The 18,630-nt window shown below is 41.6% G+C and overlaps 1 protein-coding gene across 2 annotated transcripts in view; it reads right to left on the bottom strand.

Moving 5' to 3' along the window:
- LOC149173919 (protein NO VEIN-like) overlaps positions 1-18,630 on the bottom strand; it is a 601,966-nt gene that overhangs the window by 194,817 nt on the left and 388,519 nt on the right. The gene's annotated exons all lie outside the window — the stretch shown is intronic.

Here is an 18,630-nt window from a genome sequence, read left to right as displayed (position 1 = left end):
AGAATCTGCAATGAGTAGGGAGTATGATGCTGGAGCAACAACTCAAAAGGACTCACGTAGTTCTCCCGGGAAAGAGGAAAGCACGAAGAACATGGATCACAACTATTCTATGTTAGCTTCCAAACTAGAAGAAGAAGTCGCTTGCTTGGCCAGTTCTGCTTCCTCTGAGGTTTGGTATATTGATATTGGAGCTTCTGCGCACATTACGGGAATACGAGAAGGTTTCTCGAGCTATCAAGAAGAATAGATGAACTTCCATATCACCATGGGAAATAAGTCAAAATGTAACCTCGTAGGAATAGGTACTATAATTTTTCAAACCTATGTTGCAGGAAACGTGGGGTTGGGAAGTGGTACCTAGGCCTCAGGACAAATCAGTTGTAGGTTCGAGATGGATCTACAAGGTCAAATATGTTGCAGATGGCAGTGTGGAAAAATATAAAGCCAGGTTCGTGGCTAAGGGGTATGCTCAGAAGGAAGGGATAAACTACGAAGAAACCTTTGCCCCAGTAGCCAGGTATACTTCTATTAGATCCGTGATATCCCTTGCAGCACAGATGGGGTGGGAGATTCACCAGATGGATGTCAAGACTACGTTCTTGAACGAGGTGATAGAAGAAGAAGTATACATTGAACAACCAGAGGGTTTTGAGACACATGAGAAGAAAATTAAGGTATGTAGGTTGAAGAAAGCCTTGTATGGGCTTAAACAAGCACCTAGAGCATGGTACGGTCGAATTGATGGTTACTTGCAGAAGATGGGATTCGTCAAGAGTGACGCAGATCCCAACCTCTACTATCTGACTGTAGAGAATGAGCCTCTAATTATGGTGTTATATGTGGATGACCTTTTCCTAACAGGTTCATTGAGGCTCATCAAAGATTGCAAGAAAAACCTAGCTACAGAGTTTGACTTGAAAGATATGTTGATCTGTGGTAGCATCAGATGTGTTCTAGCCATGAAAATTGGTGGAGAGGCTAAGGCACATAAGATCTCCAAGACCCAGAAATGGTTTGGGGAAATTCCACCCGGTTGGAGAGATATTAAAATAATTAATATTTTTAATGGGGTTCCTAGGTATAAAATTAGGAAAATTAAAATATTAATGGGTATTAATATAAAACTGAGTGAGAATGTTCTAAATGACATGGATCAAGCCAAATCTAATTTTAGTCATTGATTAGGGACTTAATCTCGATCATTGAAGATTCAACAGGAAAAGTATAAGAGGAGGCTTGAGGATCAGTTGGAGATACACCAAAATTGATCAGTCAGTTCGATTTTTTAGAACAGGGTTTTGTTGAGAGAATCGAGCTAGTGATCTATTGCAGCAAGGGGCAGTTCGACACGAGGCCGAGAATACATAGCAGAGAGGCAGAGATAGTGCCAGAGAGACAGCGCAGAGCCTGGAGAGGCTGATGCAGAGGCAACTAGGACTTACGCAGAGGTTGAAGAGGCCATCGTGGGTGAAGCAGAGGGCCAGAGGGTCGACGCAGAGAGCCAAGGGGCTGATGCAGAGGCTAAAAGAGCTAACGCAGGGCCAAGAGGCAATGCTAGAGATTTTTCGTGGGGTAGACTGGAGTTGGAAAGGGTTACGCAGTCCCTAGTTGAGTGATGCAGAGCAATGGAGAAGCTTTCGCTGTCTAGCTAAGGAGCTGACGTAGTTGTTGTGGGATCATTCATCTGGTGATTGATCAGTCGAAATATTTGTCTCCGAGGAGAGGTACTACTGCCAAGGGCATCCTCTGTTGGGTGAGCCATTTCTGGCACCCTAGTTGTATTCAGAAACTACATAATAATAAAACCCTCATATTTGTTGCACCGGTTTTCCCGCATTGGGTTTTTCCGGGGACAATTGTCCAAAAATAACGGTGTCCCTTGTCTGTTTGTCTCGGTTATTTTAGTTGTTGATCTGTTTATGAGTTAAGGCTGCATTTGTGTTTATTTCAGTATTTATATTTATAAATAACTTGTTTATGGAATGAACAAGTAGGAGAAATTAAACCAGATAATGCAAAAGGGATTTCTAATGGGTCAGGATTAGAAATTTCAATAGAATTTGGGATGGATGCATTATTTTCTGGGGTTGGAAGTTTGGCAGCAAAAGGGTAGAATTTTCCTTGGGCAAGGGAGATACGCTACAATTTTTTTTAAAAAATTCAAAATGCAAGACTATAGACCCATGCCTACTCTAACGATTACCAACTGGAAGAAGATTGATGTGTCTGAAGATAAAGAAGTAGATCCCAAACCGACAGCCCATAGGGTCCCTGATATATCTGGTCAATACCAGGCTAGACATTTGTTACACTGTCAACACCCTCAGTTAGTTCATGGTGGAATCGAAGAGGGCACTCTGGGCAGCAACCAAGCATGTTCTTAGATATATACAAGGAACAGTCGAGCATTGATTAATGTACACCCGAGGCAATGATATCACGCTGAGTGGGTTCACTGACGTAGATTGGGTTGAAAGTTTAGTAGATCGGAAAAGTACCACTGGGTACTGTTTCAACATTGGATCGGGAATGACCTCCTGGTGTAGTAGGAAATAAAAATCTATAGCTCTGAGCTCAGCTAAAGCTGAATATATGGCAGCTAGCACAACATCGTGTGAAGCCATATGGCTTAGGAAGTTGCTTGTGAATCTATTCAGGAGAAGGATGGAAGCGACCAATATTTTGTGTGATAATCAGAGTTGCATCAAGCTCTCTGAGAATCCAGTTTTTCATGATCAGTTGAAGCACATTGACATCAGGTGTCACTTTATTAGAGACTGTGTCTAGCGCGGGGTGGTACAATTACAATACACTCCGACAGGAGAACAGGTGGCAAACATTCTCACCAAGGCTCTAGGAAGAACAAAGTTTGTTTATCTCTAGGAGAAGATGGGGATGATTGAGAATCCGTTTCAGTAGCAGAAACAGATAGTGCAGGGAGTTTCAGTGCAATAGTTAGAGTGGCAAAGCTATGGGCAACATGATGCAACATATTAAGAGGGAGTTGCAGTACAGATGTAGCAGTGACAGTGGCAGCAGTACAAGTTGCAGCAGCGCAGTGGATGAGGGGTAGCAGGCCGAGAATTAGCAGCGCAGAGGATCAATGTCGTGGATTAGTGTGATACTTCTGCTAGGAAGTATTGCTAGAGCACATTCCTCGCTAAGAGGGAGTGTTGATTTTTTGGGTAGCATCGGATGTGCTCTAGCTCCAATATTTTGTGGAGGGGCTAGAGCCTAAAACACATGAGATATCCAAGACTTGGACATCGTCAGGTGAAATTCCACCCGAATTGTATTTTATTAAAATAATTAATATTTTTAATGGGGTTCCTAAGTTTAAACTTAGAAAATGTTGAAATTTGGTACCGGAGGACAGGTGGTTCCCTTAGGCTTTGATCTTTGGCCTAGGGAAAAGTGTCCACAAGAATTTAATTTTTCTCCTAAAGTGACTTTATAATTTTATAAAGTTAAATCTAATTTAAAAGTGACTTTAAGTGATAAAGTTACTAAGTCTAATTTTAAAGTAACTTTTATAAAGTAAATGAAAAATTAGAAAGGAAAAGTGACTTTGGAAATAAATGACTAAGTGGGTCTTTATTAAAGTGGGGTGAATTAAAAAATAGAAAGTGAGATTTAAATGAGCATTTAATCTCAGCCATTGATCTAAATCTATTTCAGCCATTGGATTTAGAGATCACCCAAAAGTCACTTGGATCACCCAAAAGTCACTTGGAGTTATATTAAAGGAGGAAAAAGAAGAAAAGGTCATTCATTCTTTCATGAGCAGATTGGGAGAAGGAGAGCAAGAGAGCAAGAGAGATTTCTGAGCAGGGAGGAGAAGGAGACAGCAGCTTGGCACACATTCCAAGGCAGCAATTGAGCAGATTTGTACAGCTGATTCAGCACATAGTGAAAGGCAGATTTTTGCACAAAAATCGAGGAGCAGTTTGCTGATTTTTATGCACACAAAACGGAGGCCGTACAGCATTTATTGTTGTCCTGTTTGCTGTAATTTCCAGATTGTTGTGAGGCACGGGAAAAGAGATAAGTTGTAAATTTGTTTGCTAATTTTTTGCTGAATAATTCTCACTGTAAAAAGGCAATTTTCAGAAATAAACAAGAGCTCTCAAACTGGTTTTCCCCAAGAGTTGTAGGGGGTTTTTCCAGGGTCAAGTTGACCAAAAATATCAGTGTTTTAATGTGTTTTAATGGCTGTTTTTTATTGCTGATTTTTAATTCTGCAATTTCAAGCATTCTGAAAAATTTCCAAAATTTGTGTTTTCAGCAATATTTATTTTTTTCAGTCTGTTAAATGTATGGTTATGGGAATGGGCATTTAACTACGTGGGAGAAATAAGGAGAAACTGAAAACCGTGGTGGGAAAACAGAAATTTCTACATGGTATCGGAGATTGAGTGTTGAAGGGCAATTTGGGACAGCAAAAGGAAAAATTACAGTTGTTGATTTTTCACTCAGAAAATTCCAGCAAGCTGATTTTTTCATAAACAGCAGTTTTATCTTTACTACAGCAGTGCTATTTTTCAGCTTTAGGACAGCAGGATGTCATTGGGATTGAGGGTGGAGAATAGGCTGGATGGGCATATAAATTACAGCGTTTGGAAGGAGAGAATGCAGAGTATCTTTGAGGAGGCAGAAGTCTGGGATATCATGGTGCATACCGCACAGAACCTTGTTGTTGTGCCCACTGATGTTACTTAGTTGGCTGAGTATAAAAAGAAGAACAATAAGGGTAAGAGGCTGATTCTAGACGGAATCAAAGACCATTGCATTCCTCATGTGAGAGGAAAGAGCAATGCCCATGAGATGTGGACAGCATTGTCCAATCTCTACCAGAGTACCAATGAGAACCGGAAGATGGTCCTGAAGGAGAAGCTGAAGAACATTAAGATGGGGAATGATAGTGCAGCTAGATATCTCACAAAGATTACCAATGTGAGAGATGAGTTGGCAGCGATTGGAGAGGCCATTCCACCCACTGAGTTGGTGCGGATTGCAGTGAATGGCCTCCCCCGTTCATGGTTGAACTTTGCTGATGGGGTTTGTGCACGTGAGACCCTTCCCACATGGGAGAGGTTTTGGGATGATCGTATTCAGACAGAGATCAGGAAAGGACAGCTTGGGGCAGCCAAGCCAGTTGAGCAGGATGAGGACGTAGCACTGGTGGCAGGAGGAAAGAAAGGCAAAGGGAAGAAGCAGGCTTCCACAAGCGGTAGTGGAGGCAAAGGCAAAGGTAAAGGTAAACAGAGTAACTCACAGAAGGACTATTCCAAAGTGAAGTGTTGGAATTGTCAAAAGATGGGACACTATGCAGTTGTGTGTCCGGAGAAGAAGAAGAAGAAAGGGAAGAACCAGGACGTGGCAGCTTCAGCAGAGATTGAGGACTTTGCTGGTCGTTTTGACCAAGAGTTTGCGTTCACTACGTGTGAGTCCTCTAGTGCAGGATCACCTGCCGCACAGGTTCAGAGGGAGCATGCTTTTCCCTCGATTAGCGGAGCATCTACAGGTATCTGGTATGTGGACAGTGGGGCTTCACGTCACATGATAGAAGTCCGGGAGTACTTCTCAGAGCTTTCAGAGAGTGGCACTGATATTGAGGTAGTACTCGGTGATGACAGAGTTGTTAGAGCAGTCGGGGTGGGTACACTGACATTTCAGAGGGAGTCCAGACCTCCCTTGAAAGTGTCAGATGTTCTTTATGTGCCAGGGATGAGGAAGAACCTCATATCCGTCTCAGCTTTAGAGGACAGAGGATATGAGGTACTGTTCAGGGGAGGACAGGTGTTGATGTATCCCAGGGGCACTCCAGCTGACTCAGCTAGAGTGATAGGTGTACGCCATGCAAAGGTGTACAAGTTTTCATTTCAGCCCCTTTTGGCATTGAGCAGTAGTACCGACAGCAGAGCTAGCAGTTCTGAGCTGTGTGAGATTTGGCACCGCAGGATGGGACATATGTATCATGGAGCCTTGAGGACATTGCGGGAGATCACTACAGGTGTGCCAGATTTCAATACTGATCACTTTGATACTTGCAGAGGTTGTGCGATGGGCAAGTTTGCCAAATCCCCTTTTCCCAGCAGTGACAGCAGAGCGACGGGGATACTTGATTTGATTCATTCTGATGTGAGCGGTCGGATGTCTCATGTTTCCTTGAGTGGATATGAGTACTATGTTTTATTCATTGATGATCACTCCAGGAGGACCTGGATTTATTTTTTGAAGACCAAGAGTGAGGTCTTCAAGCGGTTTCAGGAGTTCAGAGCTCTTGTGTAGACTCAGACAGGTCGAAAGATCAAGTCCTTGAGGTCGGACAATGGAGGAGAGTACACCATTGGAGAATTTGTTGACTATTGTGCGGAGGCAGGCATTAGGAGGGAGTTCATTGTTCCTTACAACCCCCAGCAGAACGGGGTTGCAGAGAGGAAGAACAGATCCATCATAGAGGCTGCCAAAGCCATGTTACATGATCAGGGGTTGCCATTTTTCTTGTGGGCAGAAGCCTGCAACACAGCTGTTCACTTGCAGAACAGGAGTCTGCATCGTGCCTTGGGGCACATGACTCCAGAGGAGGCTTTCTCTGGGAAGAAGCCTGATCTTGGTCATCTTCATATCTTTGGATGCATTACATACTCCTATATACCCAAGGAGAAGAGGACCAAACTAGAGCCCACCGTAGAGAAGGGTATCTTTGTGGTCTACAGTGAGACCTCAAAGGCCTTTCGGATTTACATTCCTGCACAGAGGAGAGTTGTTGTCAGACAGGATGTGAAGTTCGAGGAGGACAGGGCCTTTAGGAGGTCACGGGAGTTAGAGTATCTGGATCAGCCAGACCCTCAGCAGCAGTTGAGTCAGTCGCAGGGATCCAGTGGGCAGGGATCAGAAGGATCAGGAGGTACATCTATGAGGATGTCAGGTCCGTCAGTGAGCAGTGGCTCATCGAGCCAGAGGGGTGGTGCTCCGGGCAGCATGCAGAGCAGTTCACAGAGCAGTTCACTAGGGAGTCCACTGATGGACAGTTCACATGGTACCTCAGCTTCTACAGGTTCAGGTGCAGGCAGGAGGACAACAGACAGACAGTCAGGAGTTCAGGCTACTGATGATGATGAGGAGGAGGAGTTTCATTCTCCGGTGGGAGAAGTGCGCTCAGGGAAGACGAAGCCCAAGTGGCTTCAGGACACCTTGAGAGATGCCACATCTGTTGCTGAGCCGAAGAGGCCAGTCAGAGAGAGTAGACCACCTGAGAGGTTTTGTAGCTATATGGCGATGGTTACCATCATCCTTGACTCTAAGCCTTCTAGCTATGAGGAGGCAGCTAGCCAGCAGGTCTGGAGAGAGGCCATGCAGGAGGAGTATTCTTCTATCATGAAGAATGATGTTTGGGAGGTGGTGCCGAGGCCTGAGGGCAAATCCGTGGTTACTTCCAGATGGCTTTACAAGGTAAAGCATGCTGCAGATGGCAGCATTGAGAAATTCAAAGCGAGGTTTGTGGCTAGAGGGTTCTCCCAGGTAGAGGGAGTTGATTATGAGGAGACCTTCGCTCCCGTGGCTCGATATACTTCGATCCGCTCCATTATATCGATAGCAGAAGAGATGGGTTGGAAGATCCACCAGATGGATGTGAAGACCGCATTTCTCAATGGCTTCATACAGGAGGAGGTGTACATTGAGCAGCCACAGGGCTTTGAGGTGCATGGGAAGGAGTCCCATGTGTGCAGATTGAAGAAGGCCCTTTATGGCCTGAAGCAAGCTCCCAGAGCTTGGTACTCCAGGATAGATACATATTTGCAGGGGATGGGTTTCACAAAGAGTGAGGCAGATCCGAACCTTTACTTTATTGTGATTGGTGAGAAGCCTCTCATTCTAGTGCTGTATGTGGATGACTTGATCATTACAGGTGCAGAGAGACTCATAGAGCACTGCAAGAGAGATCTTGCGGCGGAGTTTGAGATGAAGGACATCGGTTTGATGCATTACTTTTTGGGTTTGGAGGTGTGGCAGGAGGAGGGGCATTTCTTCCTGGGGCAGGGGAAGTATATTGTGGACATCCTTAGCAGATTCCACATGGAGGATTGCAGACCCATGTCGACACCGATGATCACCAACTGGAAGAAGCTTCATGCTTCGGATTCCGAGTTGGTGGATCCCACATTGTACAGGCAGCTGATTGGTTCCTTGATGTATTTAGTCAACACTAGACCAGATATCTGTTTTGCAGTCAACACGATGAGTCAGTTTATGTGTGAGCCTAGGAAGGTTCACTGGGTGGCTGCAAAACACATTTTGCGGTACTTACAGGGGACAGTGGATTATGGTCTGGACTACAGGCAGGGAGATGGAGTGAGATTGGCAGGATACACTGATTCTGATTGGGCAGGTTGTGCTTCTGATAGGAAGAGCACTTCAGGGTGTTGTTTTGGGTTGGGTTCAGCAGTAGTGTCATGGTTCAGCCGGAAGCAGCAGTCAGTAGCACTGAGTTCAGCGGAAGCAGAGTATATGGCAGCCAGTCTAGCTAGTTGTGAGGCCATCTGGCTTCGCAAGATGTTGTTTGGCTTATTTGGTCAGCCGTTGAGACCTTCAGTGATTTACTGTGATAATCAGAGTTGCATTAAACTCACGGAGAATCCAGTATTTCATGACAGGTCAAAGCATATCAGGATCAGATATCATTTCATCAGAGACTATGTTCACAAGGGAGTTGTGAAGCTTGAGTATATTTCCACTGATGAGCAGGTTGCAGATATCCTTACCAAAGCCTTACCACGGGGCAAGCATGTCTACTTCAGGGACAAGATGGGTGTGGTGAGGAACACCTTCCTCGGTAAGAGGGAGTGTTGAAATTTGGTACCGGAGGACAGGTGGTTCCCTTAGACTTTGATCTTTGGCCTAGGGAAAAGTGTCCAAAAGAATTTAATTTTTCTCCTAAAGTGACTTTATAATTTTTTAAAGTTAAATCTAATTTAAAAGTGACTTTAAGTGATAAAGTTACTAAGTCTAATTTTAAAATAACTTTTATATAGTAAATGAAAAATTAGAAAGGAAAAGTGACTTTGGAAATAAATGACTAAGTGGGTCTTTATTAAAGTGGGGTGAATTAAAAAATAGAAAGTGAGATTTAAATGAGCATTTAATCTCAGCCATTGATCTAAATCTATTTCAGCCATTGGATTTAGAGATCACCCAAAAGTCACTTGGATCACCCAAAAGTCACTTGGAGTTATATTAAAGGAGGAAAAAGAGGAAAAGGTCATTCATTCTTTCATGAGCAGATTGGGAGAAGGAGAGCAAGAGAGCAAGAGAGATTTCTGAGCAGGGAGGAGAAGGAGACAGCAGCTTGGCACACATTCCAAGGCAGCAGTTGAGCAGATTTGTACAGCTGATTCAGCACATAGTGAAAGGCAGATTTTTGCACAAAAATCGAGGAGCAGTTTGCTGATTTTTATGCACACAAAACGGAGGCCGTACAACATTTATTGTTGTCCTGTTTGCTGTAATTTCCAAATTACTGTGAGGCACGGGAAAAGAGATAAGTTGTAAATTTGTTTGCTGATTTTTTGTTGAATAATTCTCACTGTAAAAAGGCAATTTTCAGAAATAAACAAGAGCTCTCAAACTGGTTTTCCCCAAGAGTTGTAGGGGGTTTTTCCAGGGTCAAGTTGACCAAAAATATCACTGTTTTAATGTGTTTTAATGGCTGTTTTTGATTGCTGATTTTTAATTCTGCAATTTCCAGCATTCTGAAAAATTTCCAGAATTTGTGTTTTCAGCAATATTTATTTTTTTCAGTCTGTTAAATGTATGGTTATGGGAATGGGCATTTAACTACGTGGGAGAAATAAGGAGAAACTGAAAACTGTGGTGGGAAAACAGAAATTTCTACAGAAAAATTAAAATATTAATGGGTATTAATGAAAATATGGGTGAGAAGCTTCTAAGAGACGAGGATCAAATCTAGTTTAATCTTAGTCGTTGATTAGAGATTAGATCACGGTCGTTGATATCTCAACAGGAAAAGTATCAAGGAAGACTTGAGAGTCATTTGGAGACACATCGGGCAAATACTCAGCAACTCAAGGGAAATCGATTCTCAAGGAGTAAGAGTTTGATTTCAGAGGGAAAGTTGCAGGGTGAAGAAAGAGGAGATTATTAGCATCAGTCGGAGACTGAAGAGGATGGGACGCAGTGCATCAGAGGGACAACTCAGAGAGGTAATGTAGTCCTCACACAGAGATGACGTAGAGGTGAGGTAGTGAAGGCTGAAGGATCTCTTAGGTGTCAAAATTTCTCCAAAGGGTGGAGGAAAATTATTTCAGGTGTTTTCTCAGAGGTTTCTCTATGTTCTACAAATCATTCCTTGTAAAGAGATTGTTGTTGAAGAATAATAGATAAACCCTCATCTGCTGCACCAGTTTTCCCGCATTGGGTTTTTCCGGGGACTATTGTCCAAAAATAGTTATGTTGATGTGATTGATTCTTGTCCTTGTATTTCACTGTTCTTTTCTCTATGTTATTATCTGACAACTGCAGTAGAATTTACTTTGATGTTTATTGAAGGGTTTTGTAAATAACTTATTGTGGAAAATAAGTAGGAGAAATAAATCAGTTACTGCAGTAGAATTTTGTATTAGAAATTTTCATAGGGGAGCATTCATAGCAAGAGCTATAGGACCGTAGGAGCTGTGGAGCATTGATGCTTGTTCTTGGTGGCATTGGAATCCAGGAGGATTTGTTGATAATAGGTTTAGTCAGAGATTGGTCTAGGATCCAAGCATTGAGGGGTTCGTTCATGGTGGCTTGACACTGAGGCAGAGCATCACCCAATGGTTCGTATGGGATTAGGGCATTGGTTCTCAGTTGCGTTGGGCCACCAGATTGGTCCATAGGTTTGGATTTCTTGAGGGAAAGCAATCTTGGGGTAGGAGGACTTCTAATGTTCCATTTTTGGTGTTCCTCATGGCATGGTTAGGATGGACTTTCAGGGTTGGGCAGACAGGTCATAGGTGCAGGTTTACTTCATAAGCGTGCCCAGGGGCTTCGGGAGGTGTTTCATGGCGTTTTGAGGAGTTTTTATGAGGTTCGATGGCATTCGCTAGGTATATTCCATCATCCACATAGTTTTCCTTTCGTTTCGTCGCATTCCGATAACTTTCAAAAAATTGAGTTATTAATGGGTCTGACTCCATTAATTACGCTTAAGGTGCCATTTCGGGAGGAATACTTGCAGAACACCTTAGTGTAATAGCTTGTTGGAACCGAAACGAGGAGATCTATAGGATGGGATGGCTAGAAGTGATTTTCGATGTGTTGAACACTATGTGTCAACAACCCATAGCAGTACACCCCCGTTTTTCGCAAAAAGGATAGCACCTGATCGATATGTCCGTGTCGTCCAACTATCATCATCAACCTGATTGTCATGTTATAATGTAAACCCATTCTGCATGTAAGTGATGTAAATAATCTCAGCAGATTTGTGTCATGTATGTAATTGCCTAGGTAAACCTATTTTTCTCGTGACGATCTACATTCCAGGAGGTTTTGTCTCATCGATCCATTTTCGGATGGTCAGCAGAGTTTTCCTTCAGTAAAGCCAGAATGAATTTTGTCACCGAGATCTTAAGCAAGTCCTAGTGTTATAGATCGAGTCTATATAAAAGTGATTCAGGAATAATCCTAACTATTTGGTTAGGTTATTTTATTACAAATTTCTTAGTTCGTTGGATTATATCTGTGTCGCAAAAATGGGTAGTCTATGAGGGTCTATTCCAGATGGGTTTTCCCCCCTTGTGATGTAAAAGATATGAAAATGGTAATGTAAAGTGTCTTGAGAATTCGAAAAATGATTTATCCCCTCATAGGTTAATTAATTAAATTTTATGGCCAAAAATTAATTAAAATTCTAAGCAAGAAATTTAATTAATCATAGGTCCTAGGTAAATTTAAATTTTCCAAAGGCAAAATTCGTGGGTCCTTAAAATTCAAATTTTAAAAGGTCCTGGGACTAAGGTAAATTAATTATTTTGCTAAATTTTAAGCCTTTAGTCCCTAGGGGTTAAGTCAAAGTCAAATTTTTGAGGAAATTAACTCAAAATTTTTATTTTTGGGTTAATTAAAATGCATTTAATTGAAAAATTCGAATTTCCTCAAGAATTTAATATTTCGACAGATGAGATAAAAAGAAATTTTAATTCTCATTGACAGTTGAAATTGCTTTGACAAGGATCACTCAAACTAGCCGTTGGAAGATTTATCTTTAAATAGGAGGTTAGTTGTCAGTTGAGATCATTCGATCTTTGGGTCGTGTGCTAAGTGAAAGCTCTCTTGTAATTTTTTTATGAGCAATAAAGAAAGACTTTGGGGTTAATTTCCGTTGGTATTACCCTTCGTGGAAATCCTGTAAGATGTGTTATTTTCATGCATAGATTTCCTTTTAGCCATTGATGATAGCTTTTTGAAGAGTATTTGAGCACAGGTATCTTGCTCAATCAATGGGGTTTGAATGGTAATTAGGTTTTGAATATAATAACAGGTATCTCTATTAAATCTGAATTTTATTATCGTTTTCTCGCTCTACGTTGATGGTTGAATTGAGTTGAGCAGGAAATTCTTGATTTTTTAAGATCATCGGGAATTCGGGGAAGTTTTCAGTTAGATCAGTGAACTCTTGATTCGTATTTCCTGAAGAGCCCAGCATGATTGGATCTCGGGTTTATCGTAAAAAAATTTATTGGTGATGCATGAAGGGTTTTGGGCGAAGCACCTTTGTTTAAAGTCAAAATTTCAAATCTTTCTGTGCTAAAGTGATAAATCTGGCTTTTAAGAGCCTTAGATGATTAGATCTGGGAGCGGAGTTCGACTCACACTCGCCAGATCTGATAGATTTGTTGTTTCTGTGCATAGATCTGTAAAAAAAAAAAATTAATTTGTCTAACTTGGGTTCCTAGGGTTTCATTTATTTTTATATATCCGGGTTCTGGGTGTTTGTGTTTTCAGGTACAGGTTGCAAATCTGAAGGTGAAGTTTGATTTTGAAGCCAGATCTAGGCCCTAGAGGGTAAGATCTGGCCTCAAAACTAGCTTTTGTAGGGGAATTATTTTTGCAGTGCAAGGGTTTTCCAAATCTTTTAAATCTGGAAAAAAAATTTAAGGGTTTTCATTCAAAGAAATCTGAAGCAAAGGGATTTAAAAATTTTAATTAAGATTTCTGGAAATTCTTTAAGAAGATTGGGTGGATTTAAAGAGGTTCTTGACCACCATTTTCGCTGGTTGCTTGTTGTGTGGGTTTTCGATTTTCTGCTGCATTCTTCTCCTCTAGAAAGTTTTGAACTCCTTTTTGAGGGTTTTTGGAAATTTCAAATTTCTTTGTGGCCCTAATTTTTTTTTCTACTATCCACATTTTGCTGGCTGCAGTTTCTCCACCCTCGAAAATCCTCTTTCGCAGCTGTCACATCTCCCTCTCATTCTGCGTCCATCCCACCTACAAACATTGCATATCCGTTTCTACTTCCTAGCACGCTGCCCTTCTGCGTTTTGCTTAAACCCTCGTCCGCTGCTCCAAACCTGTGTTTCCATCTCCATTCTTCTGCAACCCTCCAAACTCTTCCACGCATACCTAAACCCATACCCTCCTTTTGTTGTGTGTACCCTTCTCCCATCGCTCATCCACGTCTGCTGCCAAACCTGCACGCAGTCCTCATCCCCTTCACGCTGCTCTTCGCATTCTGCTCCATCCCACAGTCCATCCGCTACTATCCCATCTGTTAGCGCTTGGAATTCACCTAGGCTGAGATAGACAAACTCTCAAGGCTACATCAAACCATTTCACCTCGTAGCTAGCCCTACGAGGTATGAGAAGGCTCTCTCGGGTCAGATTCGATAGATCTTTCAATATGATTAGGCTGACCAATTAATAATAAAGATTTTAGGCTAGTAAATTGATAAGGGGGTTGATTTAATGATTTTTGGGGTTTTTGGTGGCAATTGGTGGAAGTGCAATTCAAGGTGCGGGGATTGAGCACAGTTTTCACAGGGGGATCTAAGGGGCAAGGTAGAAATGAGTGCTGATATCTTAATCTGAGATGAATGATCAGAGATGATAGAGGAGAAGCTAAAGAGGGCAAACACACAATTCGAATCCTCTCTAGACAGTAGAAAACATTAAAATTGAACAAACTAAAAAGCTGAGCATGTCAAAACATGAGTTCAAACTTTACCACTTCATCTGTCTAATTTAGAAGCATAAGAGAGATGTGAAACACATAAACAAACTTACAAGAACATGTAGAGAACACACCATCAACAATCAGATCCACAAGAATCCTCAAAGATGTCTGTAAAACCCTGGCTTTCCTTGCCTTCAATTGCAGAAATAGATGCACAATATACAATAAAGCTTCCTTACACAAGAGTCCAACCATGAAAATGAGAAGGAGAGAGCATAATATAGACCATCTAGACTATCTAACTCCTTTCCCCACCTCTAGGGGTCGAGCTCAGCTTCCTAGGAGCAGTTTGAACTAATTCTAAACTAAGAACTAGAAAATAGGCAGCCCAACAACTTGCCTCTATTACTTAGCTAACTCATCCATGCATTAATTTTTCACTTTTTACATCATGGAAGCTTCTAGAAGGGTAAAGAAAGATAAAATCTACCAAAGTGCCATGAAAATATTACATTTATCCATCATCTACAAGTAAAAATGGTCAACCATAGTCAAAACAGTGTTTTTTGACCGAAAATGGCAATTCTGGCAAATCTGGAAGTTCTGGTCGCGCCCCTGGAAGTTCTGGTTGCGCCCCTTTACAGCTGTTTTTGAGTGGGTTCCACTGGTTCAAATCAGGTGCAAGATGGCTCATTGGAAAGCTTGGTCTGTCTACTTTCCATCCCAAGTGGAATTTCTGAATTTGGTGTTGATTTGACCCCTCAAAAACCATTTCTCCCAAGGTCACTTTCTGCAACTCAAAAAGTGGGCAGAAAGTCATTTTTTAGGTGTATTTTGAGCTTTTGGAGGCTCAAAACTCAAAATCAGGCTTCTCCCAAGTATTGGTAATTTTTCTTTTTGAATGCCCTTTCCAAAAATGCCAAGTTTGCAAAATTCCGAGCAGCCCTTCAAACTGGTCTCACCCGGGGTGAGACCAGTTCTTGGGAAAAACCTGTAATTTTACCAAAAAATTCACAAATGACAAAATTTTCTCCAAATTTCTTGAAATTTGGGCTGGGAGTCCCCAATCAAGTACCATGCTCATTCAAAGAGGCTTTGGCCAAAATTTGGAGTGGATCGGGCGTTTTCCTTCGTTTTTGTGTTTTGGCCAACCGTCCTTGGAGCACCTTCGTTCTCGCCGGTATTTTTGACATTTCTCTCAAACCATGACACCTGTGTAAAAAGTGAAGGAGGTTTTTCTTCCTTGGCATGTTTTGGACAAAAACCTCTCTCAGTTTTGCAAAATTCATCTTTGATTGCTCTGGAACATCATTTGAGTGCGACTTGTCCCGATGTGTGAAGCAAGGAATTTTGTCGAAATGGAGCGAAATGAAGGGGATAGAGGGCTTCTAAATTCTTGGGGAAATTTTTGAGAGTGGGGAGGGATGTTAGGAAGCAGGGGAAAGTGGAATCGCAGAGATTGAGTGAGGGGAAGGGGTCGAAAAGGACAAAACACAGGCCAAACCTAGAAAATTGCCATGTTGTAGCTAGAAACTAGGGTTTGTGCAAAAATGAGGAATTTGGCGGATCTAAGGGATGGGAAGTGTTTGATAAGGTATTTTAAGGATAGGGGAGGGTGTATGAACATCAGGAAACAAGTTTTGCCGGTGACTTGACCATCCAAGAGAAATTGGCTTCAAAACCCTAGGAGAGGGAAATGAGCTTGCCTAGGCACAACTAAAGCATGAACATGGTGTAAAATGACCCATTAGACACTGACATGATGATGACAAACCTCTGAATGATGATAGGCTCAGCTGAATGATGACATGGACTGACATTTGGGCAAACTTTGAAAAGAGTGAAAGCAAACCCTAGACCTAATACCTAGTGACCAAATTTTGCTTGAAGACTCATTGAAATGACAAAATTTGACCTTGACACTTCAAAATCACTATGTAAGAGCACAATTGATCACTGTAGGAAGGCTGTAAAGACTGACACTAACATTGGCTCCAATGGGGATGGTAGCTCCTTGGAGGTGCCAAGAACCTTAGACCTCTGGGAGAGCAGACCAGTGCTTTCAACCATTGGGCGATGGAGTCATTATGTACACCTTTGACACAAAACTTTGACACATTTATTGAATGAAAACTTGATTGAAAACTGACTGAAACTTAACTAAAGCTTGACTCAAACCGACTCGATGGCAAACTGAAATAACTTGAAAAAACTCACTCAACAGACCAAACACAAATGACTCATGACTGAATTAACAAAAACAAGAGAAGGGCAGCAGTCCATCAAGATGTGAAATCATGATGACAACCACCTGTGTTTCTTACAAGACTATATACATCAAACTATATCAAAATGCCAATGCAACCAATCAAGCAAATGCCTTCTTGATTGATTCTCCTGATCAGATCTCATGATCAACAATAGATACTGGTAACTGGGCATCCAAAAACATAGTTGACCATGATCTCCTTCATCACTGAACACTGCAATAAACACTATCACTGCTGGCTGCAACAAACTTGCTAGAGGATCATGAAAAACATGAAAGAACAAGGTGTCTTTTGTCATTGCCATTGCCACCTCCTGCTGAAAGAACAAGGTGTCTTTTGTTTCAAATTCTGATCTACCTTTTTCATGTGCTTCGGTGAAAGTATGCTCATGGGCTTCAAAAAACTCCGAACAAATGGATGAGCAGATCTCTTCTTGGGATAACATTTCAACACATGAGACATATGAAGAATCTGAATGGAAATCCTGAATGCTATGATCTTCTATGGTGTGAATGTGTTGTAGATCATCTTCATATGATATCACAACCAAATTATCTAGTTCCTTATTACATCCTTCAATCATAAGGAAAGAAACTTCAGCTGATTCTTGAGGTGCAAAAATGACAGTTCTATCATCTACCATAAATTCATCCAAAGGAACTGTTTCACTTACTTGAATGAAGATCTCATCTTGATTTTCATGAACTGACTGAATTACCTCCTCATGCAGGCTTTGCATGCTGTCTTCTTCTGTGGGCAGATCTGAAATGAGCTCTTCTCTTTCACCATCTTCAGCCATATAACAAATTTCAACCTGCTGATCTATAATGCTGCTTACAAGACTGTCATCCTTTTCAGAAGAGGAAGAAGGTCCACCATCATCTTCTTGACCATGTGTGCACTGCAAATCTGCATTAACTTGAGCTGGAGCAAGACCTCTCAAGAGCTGATCTATCTCCTCTTCGGACAAAGGAGATAATGCCTTTTGTTTTCTTCTGCTCAAACAGTGATTGTCTTCATTGATTTCAAGTGAAGGAGTATACAGATTTTCCTCATACTGCTGATCCATTTCATGCAATTCTTGTTGATTGTCAAGAGGCGAAATTTTTTCATTTTCCACCATACTAAGATCTTGGTCCTGCGGCAAATTTTCATAATCGTCTCTATGGGAATCCTCTAGGTTCTCTTCATGTTGCTGAAATGGATTCTCATACAAAGCCTCCATGATCTCAACATCCATAAAATTATCATCTTCATAAAACTTCTCAAGGCTTTCAATAAAATTATGTACATGGCTACAACAGTTCTGAACTAAAATCAAAGATGGATATGATGCTTGATATCTTTCAATGAACAAGACATGAAAATCCTTCAAACAGTAAATACAAGCAGGCGGCAAACTTTCATACCATGATTGAGCTTTACCTTCCAGAGTGGCCAAGAATATCTTCATCAAGCAATCTTCAAGAAAATCCACCTTGAATTTGCGAATATGCATGTGAAATCTGACCAGATGTAGAGCAGCGTCCTTCCGACCATCGTCTTTAAATGTAGGCAAATTCCTTGACCAATCTACCTTCGGAATTTTATTCGGAAAACCTGGAATGTGATCTCGGCTCAATGGAGCATATCTTCTTGCAATCTGATCCATCTTGAAAATCTCAAAGCCACTGATCTATCTGCAGTGAAGTCACCATGAAACATCGATCTCTGGAGTTTTCAGTGAAGGAGTCGCCAGTGAATGATTTCAGCCTTTCAAGTGTCTGATCGTTGTTCACTATCAACAATCAGATCTGAACTTGATACATGTACTGGGGTAAAGTGTCAATGAAGCGCTATGTTCACAAATCCCACGGAGATAGACTGAAGCAGCGTTTATCTACTTGCGCTGATGTAAAACAAGAGCGTTTTCGAAGGCTTCTGGCGTAACTTCAGGCTCCGTCTAAGACTTATGAAATAACACGACAATGAGCAAACGATTAATATGTTCTCCCCAGTATGGTCGCCAATATGTTAGCGCTTGAGATTTCACCCTAGGCTGAGGAAGGTAAATCTTCAAGGCTACATCAAACCATTTCACCTCGTAGCTAGCCCTACGAGGTATGAGAAGGCTCTCTCGGGTCAGATTCGGTAGATCTTTCAATAGGATTAGGCTGACCAATTAAGAATAAAGATTTTAGGCTA

The sequence above is a fragment of the Pinus tabuliformis genome, chromosome 4_2, assembly GCF_031772625.1.
Source record: "Pinus tabuliformis cultivar Carrire ecotype Pingquan chromosome 4_2, CPIR1, whole genome shotgun sequence".
NCBI lineage: Eukaryota > Viridiplantae > Streptophyta > Pinopsida > Pinales > Pinaceae > Pinus > Pinus tabuliformis.
This window is presented reverse-complemented; position numbering and strand designations above follow the sequence as displayed.